The 14,069-nt window shown below is 48.1% G+C and overlaps 1 protein-coding gene across 1 annotated transcript in view; it reads right to left on the bottom strand.

The window, feature by feature from the left end:
* Positions 1-14,069, bottom strand: part of TTLL11 (tubulin tyrosine ligase like 11) — a gene marked incomplete at its 5' end in the record, with an annotated part of 175,079 nt that overhangs the window by 116,581 nt on the left and 44,429 nt on the right.

Raw genomic sequence — 14,069 nt, 5'->3', positions numbered from 1 at the left:
AGACCTGGGTTCAAATCCCAGATCTTTGCTGGTTACTAGATATAACCCTGAGCAAGTCACATAACTGACAATGATAATGGCCTAGTACTATTTACAAGGGCCTACTATGTGCCAGGTGTGATATTAGGCCCTTTACATAAGTTATCTCATCTGAGAAAATGTGGTGGCTCTCCTTTTATGATACAGAAAACAGGAGATGGTGCATTAGTTGTAAAGAGTGTGGGCGTGGCGCCGGGCTTCCTGGTCTCGAATCCTGGCCCTGCTACTTACTGTGTGACCTTGGGCAAGTTACTTAAGTTAGCTGTGCCTTCCTCATCTGTAAAAGAGAAAGAGTGCTCTGAGGATGAATGAGACAGTAAATGCAAAGGGCTAAGCCCACAGGCCTGGACACATGCCAGGCAGCCATCAAGTCTGACTGGAGCTGTTTTTCAAAGATGGTGCGAAACTGGGATTGGAATCTACATCAAAGGCTCTAATGTGCTCGCCCCTTCCTCTGTGCTGCCATGTCTTGGGTTCCTCATCTTAAAAACGAGGCTATAAAACTAACCCTCATGGGTCACTGTAAAGAAGAAATAAACTAAAATGTGCAAAGGGCCAAGCACAATACCAAGCACAGAGCTAGTGCATGAGAAATGATAGTTTTTACCATTTATATCTCTTATTAGGTTCATCGAGTAGACGTGGCCAAGCCTTCAGTCTGCTAAGACCTTTCTGAAACTAGATTCTGTCATCCATAATATTTGCTCTCCTCCCAGCTCCGGGTCAGCAGGACACTCACATAATTATCCAGGCCATCTGACCAGTCCAGACAGTCAGTCTGGATCTCCGGGTCTGCATAATTCATACGCACCCAATTCCCCTGGACCTTGTCACATCCTTCACGCAGCTATGGGGAGTGATGGACTGAATGTGGAGAGAGGAGGTGTTCACAGAAGAGGGGGGGCAGCTGCAGGAAACTGAAAGGTGGGTTTGAAAGCCACTCTCTCTGCAGCGTCTGGCATGAAAGACCCCGAAAACAGGCCTTCCTTCCATTCTGATCTGTAACTCAGAAAGGAGGCAGGGAGGTGGCCCTGCTGCCCCAATGGTGGGCTCACCCGGGCCTCCACCTTTGCTGCGTAAGCCCAACCCGGGACATCTGCACTCTGGGTTTTACTTATCTCTCTGACGGCCCTATATTTCTAAGTGAAGCTTTTGCCAATTCCTTGGGCACTATCAGTTACTCCAGGCTTGTAAAAGATCTTTAACAATGGAGAAACACTTAAAGCCTTAATAATGGCCCACATCAATTGTTTCCCCTTGTCAGCAGGATTCGAGAATGGAACCTCACCAGAGATCAATGCAAGCCTCCCCCGGCCCTCCACCGAGCCTTTCTTGCAACCGTGACCTTGACGGTTATGTGTAGTTATTTAATATTCAGCCAAAGCATTCACACGTTTGGCCCTTTACAGTAAATAGAAGTGTGCTGGAGAAATGGCAGTTATGGATCAGGAAGTGAGAAATGTCAGGTTTGCACCGGTGGGTAATTTCTCCCTCCGGAAAGCTTTTGCAATGCTGAAGATGCTAACAGTTTAATATATTATCAAGAGCAATATTTTCTCCTTTGAATCCAGTGTATATGCCTTAAATAAATTAAACTACATGGTCAATAGCCTCTGCCATTCATTGCATTACTGAGTATTTCTTTTGCTCTTTGCCAGAGTAGTACCATACAAATCAGGATTATTAATACTAACAGAATCGCTGAATTTTTAGAATTGGAATGATATTCGGAGATCAGCATGGCCCAGTCCTCTATAATTCAAATGCCGAAGCTGAGGCCCAGAGGGGTGAGGTGACTTGCCTTGGGTCTAACTGGCTAGGGGGATGGTTAGGCAGAGAACTGAGGTCTTCTGACCCCATAGCACACTCTCTGTGCCATTTTTACCTCTGATAAGATAAAATCAAAGCTCTCTTTTTCTGGAATACTATAGGGAAGAATCTCTTAATGTAGCAGATGGTATTGGTGCCTCAGCTCTGTTCTCACACTAACGAGTGTGGCCCCTGAGTGTGGCTTCCTTGGAGCCCCCGAGTTTGCCAGGACTGCCCAGTCCAAGACCTGTCTGTGTTCCTGGAGCAGTCGATGGGAAAGCCACACGGCTGTGCCGAATGTGGTTCCCACAGCCACCAGGCCTTTCAGCGACTTCTATTTTAAAAGGGAGGATTTTCCGGAGTTTCATACCCATTCTCCTCTGAGGTCTCACTCAAGGGTGACCCTTTCCCCCCAGCTATTAAAGTTATTAATGTTAAGAATGAATGCATTGGTTCTCAGCAAGAAGTCATGGACCAGAATCTAAATATAGTCTATATAACTAGGCCCCAACCCCCACAATTCTGACTTAATAGATGTGGGAAGAGACCTGGGCGTGCATATTTTGAAAAAGGCACGATGGGTGACTCTGATGTTCACTGGGTTTGAGGGTCACTGGGCTAATGTGAGTTAAATAAAAATACTATCTGGGATCAACATATTGAATGAAGTTTTATGCATTGATGTCAGCCTGAACATGAGGAAGACCTGCACTTAGGCTAAAGCTGATGGTATCTCCATTTCTGCCCAAGCCTGCTGTTGGACGTGAAATCCATTATCTTGTAACTGTATGCATTGATGGCTGAGAGAGATACCAAGAGGATGTGGTGGCCTGATTGCTTGGCACTCATCTGCCTGTTAAAAAATTTATGTCTTTTACTGCCCCCTAGTGGATACTTAAGAAATATAACTGGGACAAACCCCCACCACCACCCCCATTCAAAATTCTGACTCTTCTTAGCAGTAAGACACTCTATTAAGATATTAAAATAGTCTTAAAGAAGCACCACTACCAAGCTGGGGTACTGTTAAGGTAATATCATACTTTGGAACGAACTTGTCTCTAAAATGCCAGGGTTGGCCAAGGTCACATTCAATTTTCACACCCTCTGTCTTAAATATTTTCAAGGCTTCTCCCTACTATACAGATTGGCCTACCTGTGTAAATTCTCTCAGTTTGTGTAAACTTTTAAAAGTTGGGGAAACATGAATATGAAATCCTGAAAATATATGCCATAAAAAATCAATGATTTTCATACTCTTCTTCACTGTGCTTTTTTGTATTTCCAAACTTTCCATTAGAAAAAAAAATACTAGCAATAGCAGGCAGCAGCAAGTGTCTCTAAAGATTTTCATAAGGAATAGCTTTTGGTGAACAGAAAGTTCACAGCAGCATTGCTCACAATAGCCAGAGGTGGAAACAACCCAGTGTCCATCAACAGAAGAACAGATAAACAAAATGAGCTGTATACACACAATGGAATATCATTTAGCCATAAAAAGGAAGGAAATTCCGGCACCTGCTACAATATGGATGAACCTTGAGGACATTATGTTAAGTGAAATAAGCCAGACATAAAAGGACAAATACTGTATGGTTCCACTTATATGAGGTCCCTAGAGTAGTCAGATTCATAGAGACAGAAAGTAGAATGGTGGTCGCCGGAGACTGGGGGAGGGAGTCAGTGTTGGATGGGCAGTAACGTTATAATGAAACCAGGTTGATCAGAGTCAAAAGCCTGTGATCTTTCCACGACAACTATGCTCTCTGGAAAACTCAAAGCAGGTGAAATGTAGGAACTTCTGTTTAATAGGCAGAGTGAGGAGGGAGATCACTGTGGGAATACAGTTATAGCCAAGCCAACCAGCAAATCTTGCCTGAGCCGCGGCCAGCAGGGTAAGAAGAGGGACTCCGCACGGCCACTGAGCTAGCTGCCTGGGATCTTCACACCCAGCCCCACCAGGCCAGGGAGGAATTATCGCACACATGAGCGTGCACACACACACACACACACACACACACACACTTTACAAAGAAACTGGAGACTTATCCAAAGCCACACAGCTAGTGGCAGAGCCCGAACTAAAGCATAACATTTCCAGATTTCCACTCCCAAGTTCTTTCTGCCATAATTGATTGGAGCATCTGAAGAGGCCTTGGGAATCAACACTCTCTCCTCACCCTCAATAACACCACCACGTGTGTTTGGTATTAGAATAAATTTCAGTGTTTTTCAGAGCTATCACCTTATTTAATGATCAAACCTCCATTCTAGGGATACTGAGGACACTGAGGCCCAGAGAGTAAAGTAAGAAGCCTACAGTTGCCAGGCAAGAAGGAGGACTGGGAGCGGCGGTCCTGGACCCAAGGTGCCCTTTCCTCTGAAGATGCTCCCAAATTTACCTGGGAGGTGACAGAGCACCACGAGGTGGCTCAGGGAAGCCGGCCCCTCCAATCATGACAACCAAATAGCAAAGAGGAGCCACTCTGAAAGCTTTGCCCAAATCCAGGTGTTGTCAAAGCCATGTAATGGATCCCACTTTCAGTAAAGAGCAACTTAATGTGGCCATAATCTCTCCGTCATCAATGAGCAATCAAAGAGCCACTCCAGCGCACATCTGGGGTGATAAATCTGCTTAACAGCAAGGAACCAGTCATGTCGTGAGACTGTCCCTGTTCCTCTCAGGTCGCCCCCGCAACATCTGACCCCTTATTGCTGGAGCCGAGCAAGGGAAGTGAGAACCCAAGGAAGGCTGGTTCACCTGGCCTGGTCTCCCCCACCCTCCCCCTCTCTCCCTAGTTCCCCTAACTGACAGGGCTTGCTGGGCCTGAATCTACTTCTTAAGGGCCTTGGGGGATCCCCGAGCATGGGGGCTCTCGGGCTGCTGCTCCCCTTCACCTCCACTGGGCCCACGTATCCGAGTGTCTGTGGGGAGCAGCAGAGTGCAGGCACGGGCTTTGGAAGAGACCTGGGTTCAGATCTCAGCCTGGCCACCTCCTAGCCATAGGGCCTGGCAGAGCTACCTAACCTGTGTTCAGCACCCTCCCCAGTCAAAGGAAGAACAGTGCCCAGCTCCCGTGGCTGCCAGAAGGAAAAAGTAACACCCTGCATTTGGACTTAACACAGCCCTATTTTTGTCATCATTTCATTTTAACCTATCATTCTGCCTCGGTTTCCTGACAATCCTCCAGGTTCCCTACTGAGGCCAGCTTGGCTGGAGTCCGAGTGCCTGCCCAGTGCTCCCGCCGTGAGCGGCCTGTCTCCTAACCCTCAGCTGTCCCTGGTCCCCTGGACAGCAGCCTCACCTTTCCTGCACCCCTGCGGGCCGCCCAGCAGAGTCCAGCCCACAGCCTGGTTTGACCCCTGGCCTCGCAGGCCTCACTCCCCTTTCCTTCCCCTCTACGGTCTCCTACGGAGATCCCAGAAGGCATCTCGGCTGATCCCATCCAAACACATCACTCGATTGCTGAGTAAGCTCCCCTTCCAGCTAAAATCGTTTTTCCAATACGGAGTCTTTCCTGCTAATGAACTGGCGAAATGATCTTTAGCTCACCTCGAAACGTATGCAACTCCATAACAATCAAAAGACCTAGCTCCCCTCCTTCCCAGCACCGCGGTCCTCGCAGGCCTCTCCCTTTCTTGCCATACTCCACACACTGCACTTCAAACAAATACGAGTATACACGTCCTAGTTTGCAACACTCACACCGGGCATCCTCCCTCCCGAGGCCCTTCCACCCTCGGCAGCAGTGACGAGTGCCAGGCGCTGGGCCAGGCTCATCACCACGTACGCGGGAGGCCTAATCCTACGAGATAAGTAACAGCATTTTCATGTTTGTCCTTTGTAACTAGAGGTTTTCCCCCTACTGCATGGAAACCCGCACGCCAAGAAACCAATCTACTCAGTCCCAGGCCCGGCAGCCAAGTGCCTGCCGGGGACCAGACAGTCGGCAGTCGGATCATCTACACCAGGGGAGCGAGGACAGAGTCTCCACAAGCGCTGGGTTCCTGCCGCTGGCTTAAATGTCAGGGAGAAGCACGGAGGTGTTGACACGTGGGAATTACTTCTCCGTGCCTTTGATCACCGCCATGGTCTGTGCTGTTCTGAATGAGCGCGCTGGTTGGAAGCCAAGCTGGGCCAGTTTTACAAAGGAACTCCTCCTGGGCCACGGAGGGCAGCTCTACAGGCCGCTTTTCCTTCAATAAACACTGCGTTTCCCTCCCCCTCCATTCCAGTGGGAGCAGGTGGCCACTGGACAAGAACTTGGGCTAAGCTCTGATGGGCTCACAGGAGGTGTCAGCCCAGCAGTCCCTTCCTAACCTCTGGCCGACGGCTTCACTTCGGTGGTCCCCACTTCCCTTGGGGATATCTCACTAGTCACTGTCCCAGCACAATGGACCTAGGACAGGAGGGGAGTTTGATCCCCTTTAATGCTCTGAACTGAGCATGGACTCCAAGTCTTTCCGTAGTTCCTCATGACCCAGGTGCCACCGAGCTTTAAAAGACTTTATCAATGACTCAGAGGAGCAGAAGGGAAATAAACAGGAGCGACTGCAACTGGATCGTTGTGTTTACAGAGACTCATCTCAGCGTCACGGGCTCTTCGGTGTGCCCCCAGATGGCGGGAGGCAGTGTCTTCCCAGGCCCCAGGAGCACGTCAGATCCCCAGAGGCTCTGCTCTGAGACCCCCGACACCAACACCGGCGACAGAGAGGCCGCCCTCTCCAGGGGAGACTTCACCTTGACCCATAAAGACAGGGCAGCTGTGCTGTAACCTCAGCAGGACGGCCCTTCAGGATATCAGGACACGACCCCATAAATAACAGCCGCAGAGCGATGTGCACAAAAAACGGTCGGGTATTTGTCACCCTGCAGCACCCTCTCCTCATCCCTGTAGCGGGATTATAAAAGGCCTCCCTGGCCCAGCATTTCCAGACGTCATGGCCAGAGGTCTCGTTGCATTTTGTAGAGGAGGAGCCAGGCTCAGGTGAAGGGCTTAATTCCAGGCCACACACGTGGCTGGGGACAGCGTCAGAGCAGGTGTGGCCAGCCCAGGACCCAGGCCCGTCCCACGACTCTGCTTTGGAAAAGGAAGCGGGGGTACCGAGGCTCAGCCCGTGGGGTGGCCTGCGTAGTATTTGCCTAAAAGCTCCAAGAGGACAAGACCTCCTCGGCTTGTTCATCACAATAATCTCAGTGCCAAGTACAAGGCCAGAGACCGGAATAGGAAAGCTCAGGAGACCTCGGCACAATTTCGGAATGTCTGCGGGTTGGCATAGAGTCCGCAGGGAATATACACGTTCCATGGGGGCCCAACGACATCCAGTGGGGGCAGGAAGGGAGGATGAGAAAGGTCTCAACTCAAGGATATTTTAAAATTTAGAACAGTCCCACGGTAGAATGAACTAACTGCCTTCACGAATCGTAAACAACCCATTTTTGAAGATGAGCAAGCACAGGCTGGAGCTTGGTCACCCGTCCGGGTGTGAGGGGATTCCGCAGGGGGACAGCCCAGGGGGAGCTGTCCTTTCCAGTCCCTAACGTTTTTTATGCTTTGGTACCCACTTCAGCCCTAGCCCTAAGGACTGGGCCAAGCCTCTTTCCCTCTCTGGGTTTGTTTCCTTGTCTGCACAGTGGAGGCCTTTCTCTGCTTAGGGCTTCCAGGGTTCTTTCTAGAGCTCTCTGGAGAACAAGGGTTATGACAAGACTGCACTGTGCTGAGAGGTCACAACCTTGTGCTGGTGTCGGGGCGCCCACCCTGTGAGCAGTGAGCTCAGGCCGTGTCCCTCTCTAGGCTGGGAGACAGGGCGGGGCCATCCTCATTCTCAAAGTAAAGTAGAAATCAGGGAAAGCTGCGATGTTGGACACAAATCTGGAAAGTGTTAAAAATTAAACGCCTCTAAGAAATATACCGATATTTGCGTTCCTTAAGGAAGGGAGATAAAAATGCTCCTGCTCCACAGAGACCAATCGGTGTTTCTCAGTGAGACCGGCACTGCCACCTAGCGAGGGTTTGGGGGACTTCTGGGAGTGTGGTCGTCCTGGTGAACGGAGAGCGTTGCTGGCTTTGGGGGGCAGGGGCCTGAATGCCAGACTGCCACGCGCGGGGCAGCCCTGCCGCACCTTCGTAAAGTGAAAGACCTTTTTCCATATAAATATCTAGGAGATAGCCGAGAACCCCCACCCCATGTCACATGTAAACAAAAGGAATCCCCCACGTGATTTAAACTGAGCGCCACCATTTCCCAGGAATGCAATGACCATGTGAACACAGGAAATTACACCTCACCTTTTCCCCCGGGAATTGTATCGAGTTGTTCAGTATTTCAGAAACATCGCATCACTAAAGGCACATAGCTTATGGTATCTAAGTCACCCACCCAACACAATTATATATGAAAAATAGTTTAAAATGCCAAATATTGTAAAATACCACGTTGATGATATTACATGTAATATATAGATATGTGAGAGAACGAATATGAGTAATGTTTAATCAAACTGTCCTACTCCCCTTATATCCAAACTCATTCATTACGGGTAGGGCCAAGCATTGGGTCTTCTCGGTAACAGCGCCCCAAAGCAGTTGCTTATTGAGATGCACAGACTTTTGTTATAAAGAACTTCTCCTTATTTTTCTTTTTTAAAAACATTTAGGTGTGTGCTTTTATAAAGAAGTATGTGTGAAGGTTGATTATATTTCATCTCAGGATGGTAAAGAGAATGTCACAATGTATGTTTACAGAAGGGGGAGGACATTGGAATGATGCCCATGTAGCAGTGAGCACACGGCACCCACCAGAGAAACACTAGGGCTTCTTGGAAATTTGGCTGATTCCCAGGCTGGTGCAGGGAAAACACAAAAAAGCATGGAGCCTCTTGCTGTGGTCAAACAGAGCACCCGAAGAGTAACAGGGACTGCTAAGTGGACAGTGGGCTCCACTGGACAAATCTGGGATCATTTGAGCTTCAAAATAAATCAAAGGATTATAACCCATTGAATAAAATAAGAATCCACGAGTCCACACTAACATGCATGCATACAAACACAGATAAATAAATTAAAAGGCAAAGCTCTTCCTTGCAATAGAAACTCAACTAACAAATGCAGAAGGAATGGTGGAGTTAATCACCATTTCGCAACCATCACAATAATAACCGATCTGGGCAAGAGTCGTTAACTGAGGTTAAAACTAAAAGGGTGAAAGTTTGAGGAATAACAGGATATTACGTAGTTTTAAGTATTATCCCACAACAGACTTAATAATTAGAAAGGGGGAAACGGTAACTTTTCAGTGGAAATCTGCAGACACCACCTTAACCAAATGGTTAAAGTTCACATCACCAGTAATGAGACACATTGACATCATGTGCCCCCAAAGATGATACCCCTGAGAAAAACACAGCACAGCTTCCCTGCTGCTCCTGCCAAAAATGCATATCCTGAACCTCATGAGGAAACCCCAGACAAACCCACCGAGGGGCAGTCTGCTAAACAGCCTGCGCTCACCAAAACCAGCCTGTGCACGAAGCACGAGGGAAGACTAAGAAATTCTCCCAGGTTAGAGGAGGCTACAGGGACATTTGTCAAAACCTGAATAAATTCTGAATATGATTAAGCTAGAAAACAGTATTGATCAATGCTAATTTCATGATTTTGATAATTCCACTGTGGCTATAAAAGAAAATACTCTTTTATTTAGGAAATAAGCACAGTGTTTAGGGGTAAAAGGGCATCAGGTGTGCAATTTACTCCCAAAAAGGAGACAGAGGGACAGAGTGGGGGCCAACGCGGCGAAATGTTAACATTTGGGGTTGAGTGAAGGATGCGTAGAATTTTTTTATTATTACAATTTTTCAGTAAGTCTGAAATTATGACAAAATGAAAAGTTAAAAGAAAATGGAAGCGAGCCATTAGTGCAAAAGGACAGAAAAGCACGTATTAGATCTGTTCTAGCCAAAGGACCCCCTTTAGCCTACCTCCTAAGCCTTCTGGAAAATGCATGGGGTTAATTTCGGGGGGGAGGGGGTGCGAGTCTGGCTGAGAGGGAAGGACAAGAGAATCATTTCATTAACGAGGCCGGAGAAGTGGATTAGAGCATCTTTCCAAGCCCGAACCTCGCCTTCGCGACGCCTTTCATTAGAACCCCAAGAAGCAATTACACGGGAAAGAAGCCGAGCAAGACGCAGCGCCGGGGAGATTTCTTCATTTCTTTGGAGACGAGGAGCGAAGGTACAGGCAGAGCAATTTTCATAATTTCCCTTTGAAACAGGCACTGAACTCGAGATTGGCTCCCCTATTTTCTTGTAGAAAATTAGGCATCTCTACTCAAGTGACTAAGGCGACATCGCGAAGAACTTTTGCAAAATAAAATGAAAGGACAAAAATTGAAGGGTGAACGATGACCTTTTCCTCGCTTTAGAAAGCAGGGGTTTCTTGACCTTTAAAATAGTCTCCCAGAAAAATGTTTACTTCTTTCACTTTCTCAAACCTTGCCTTTAGATGGGGGGGGGGCACATTAAAGCAGCGGCCTTCTAATGATCATATTTATCTCAAAATTCCACGTACAAAATTGGTACTGTAAAGTAGCAAGACTGTAATAGTTGTGATTTAAAGCACTAAATGTATTTGGGGCCAAATGGAAGTGTAGAAAATTAAATAGTAGAGTTTCTGTTCTTAAAAGTATTACTGCACTAGGCTGCCTCGGGGTGGGGGGGGAACCTAAGGGAGGAAAAAGTTTAAGCTGAGCTGGGATGCCATTCACTCAAAGAGAAGTCTTAGCTCCTTCCCTCTCCTAAACGGTCTATCATCAAATAATGAGGTAATTCGTCTCGATATTATTTTTTATTAAAAATTAAGTCCATTTCTAATAAGCCAGACACACCCAGAATGCTTTGTGTAAGCAGTCTTAGCTCCCGCTTAAATTCCCATCTAAGACCACAAAACCTCTTTCCATGTTCATTCATTTCACACACACACACACACACACACGTCTGAGTGTCCCCCTTGTGCAGGGACAGGAGATAAGTAGATGCCCATCCACTGAGGGGACAGAGTATGATTTTCAGTGTCCCTGTGGTGCTACAGGTGAGGAAACTGAGGCTCAGGATAATTAAGTAACTTACCCAGGTACACACTTAGAAAGTGATGGAAAAAGGGTTTTAACCTAGGCCTTAATGACCCCAAACCCTCACCTCACTATCTGTCGGCCAGAAGCACTGCCACAAAATACCGTGTTGGGTCCCGTAATTGAGGGAGAGTCCAGAGGGGCCCCAGGAGAACGGCCCATGGGTCTGGGTGGCAGGACAGTGGGAGGTGGAGTGGGAGGGGGGACCAGAAAAGGCCTCCGTGAAGGTGGCCTCAACCCTGGCACAGCGAGGCTCAGAAAGAGCTTCGGGGCCGGGAGGGAGACAAGTGCAGGAAGGGTGTCCCCGGCAGAAGAAACAGCCAGAGGTGCGGGAACTTGGGCAGATGTGAATCTTTCCGAGTGGGCCACAGAGGGAACCAACAGGAAGGATGTCTTGGCTTAGCCGATGTTTGCTAGCCGCAGCCCACCATCCACAGGGTACTTGGGGGAATGTGCAGACACAGTTTCCGTTGCCCCGCCCCCCCGGAAGGGTAAGGTGAGGAGCTGCCCCCCCCCCCCCCCCCCCCCCCCCCCCCCCGGTTCCAGGGGCAGCTGCAGGCAGCCTTCATCAGCAGCGCTTCCCCCACCCAGCGTTTGCAAGAAGATGATTGATCACATAAAGCCCTTGGTGCTCCAGCTGAACCCTGGGCAGCAGAAATCTGTCTCCAGCGGGGAGTTTTATGGGAATCCAGGAAAGCCAACTCACAGGATCACGGAGGTTAGAAGGGGAAGGAACTGCAGTGACGCTCTGCAATCTTTTCTTCTTGCAGAGGAAGCACTGAAGCTCGGTGATGACTTGGCCAGGGTCGCCAGGGTCCCAGAGCCAGCTAAGAGGCGGCAGAGGATATGGCACCAGAAGCACAAGGAACAGAAGCAAAAATCAATAAGTGGGGCGACATCAAACTGAAAAGCTTCTGCACAGCCAAAGAAACCATCAACAAAATGAAGAGGCAACCTGCAGGATAGGAGAAGATATTTGCAAATCCCTTACCATATATCTGGTATGAGATTAATATCAAAATTAGGTAAGGAACTCAGAAAACTCAACAGCAAATAACAATAATAATTTCATTTAAAGACGGACAGAGGGTCCGAACAGAGAAGACATACAAATGGCCAACAGGTACATGAAAAGATGCTCAGCATCACCAATCATCAGGGAAATGCAAATCAAAACCACACTGAGATATCACCTCCCACTTATTGGTGTGAATGTAAACCAGTACAGTCGCCATGTAAAACAGTATAGAGCTTCCTCAAAAAATTTAAAAATAGAACTGCCATATGATCCGGCAATCCTGCTTCTGGGTATCTATACAAAGGGAGTGAAATCACTATGTCTAAGAGATATCTGCACCCCCACATTCACTGTGGCATTGTTCACAATGACCAACACATGGAAACAACCCAAGTGTCCATCAACAGGTGAATGGATAAAGACAATGTTACACACACACACACACAGGAATATTATTCAGCCATAAAAAAGGAAATCTTGCCATTTACAACAATGGACCTTGAGGGCATTATGCTAAGAAAAAGACAAATACAGTTATGACATCATGTATATGTGAAATTAAAAAAAAAAAAAAAGCCAAACTCATAGACACAGAGAGTAGAATTGTGGTTGCCAGGGACTGAGGGATGAGTGAAATGGGGAGATACTGGACAAAGGGTACAAACTTCCAATTATAAAATGAATAGTTCTGGGGATGGTGACTACAGTTCACAGTATTGTTTTATATACTTGAAAGTTGCTAAGAAAGTAGATCTTAAATGTTCTCACCACACACAAAAAAAATTGTATTTATATGAGATGATGGATGTGCTCACTAACCTTATTGTGGTGACTATTTTGCTATATATATGTGTATCCAATCATCATTATGTGTACCTTAAAAATATACAGTGTTCTATCTCAATAAATCTTGGGTGAGGGGGAAGAGGTGGAGCAGGACTGGAGCAGGTCTCCTGACCCTGGCCAGTGTTTCATTTCACATTAAACGATTGCATAGGGCAAGGATACATCCAACTTGTCTTGTACTCCTAGCACTTGGCACTTAGTAGGTCTCAGGAAATGCCTGAACTGCACCGAGTCAGAGGTCTGAGCACACTGGCCGTTGTACAGTCATGCGTTGCCATGAGCAAGCACCTTTGATTCTGAACCTCTGTCTTCTCACCTGTAACTTGGAGAAAATGACAATTGCTCAAACTGAGGAAGGACAACAGAGGCCATGCACTGAAAAAGCACATGGTGAACTGCAAAGAGCCACACAGGCACCAGTGTCACTCGGGCTCATTAAAAGGACGTCCTAATGAATGGGACCTAAGCTTGCTTTTCCAGAGCGGAGCAGTATCTTGAGTGTCAGATGATATCATTTTTTTCCAGTAGACAAATTGAGCTGTTAAGCAAGGGGCACAGGAACAGCATGATGTATCGAAGCAGGAGGTGAAGTTCTATTTTTGGCAACAAAGGCAATAAAACTTGAAGCAGCCGGGGAGGTGAAGCCGAGGAGGTGAAGCCGGGGCTCCCACCAGCGGCCCTGAATCATCTGCCTGCTCCTGGCGGCTGGAGCCCCTCGCTCTGTGAGCCAGGCCCAGGGCCGCTGCATGGGCCTCGGGGCTCCCGGCCGCTCCCCAGCCTGCTGCGCCCCGCGGGGCTCTGTGTGGGGGTGGGGGTGGGCTGGGGCCTCACGGGAAAGGGCAGCAGCCGACCCCGTCTCGCCGATGGCATTACTTTGGTAAGCTCCCCCTGGCCCAGGTGTGGCCCGAGCCCTTTGAAAATGACAGGTTGGATCAGGCTGATACCCTTGGCCTCGGAGAAGCTAACTTTTGATGGCCAAAGTCGCAAGAGACACAATTTTACACCACAGTGTCTGCATATTAATTTGCAATTCAATTTGGCAAATATAACTGGACTTCCCACTAAGGCCAGGCACTGTGACAAGCAGCAGGGATACGGTGATGAAGAAGCCGGAGCCAGTCAGCTCCCGGGGGGGGGGGGGGGGGGGGTTATAGAGAAAGTGGAAGACAAGCAGGAGTCTGAAAAACAGCAAACCCGGCAGGTGACAGAAGGCGGCCCTGGGGTGGGA

This window comes from Miniopterus schreibersii (genome assembly GCF_964146895.1).
Source record: "Miniopterus schreibersii genome assembly, chromosome: 11".
NCBI lineage: Eukaryota > Metazoa > Chordata > Mammalia > Chiroptera > Miniopteridae > Miniopterus > Miniopterus schreibersii.
Note: the sequence above shows the minus strand (reverse complement) of the source record. Positions and strands in the feature narration are given on the sequence as shown.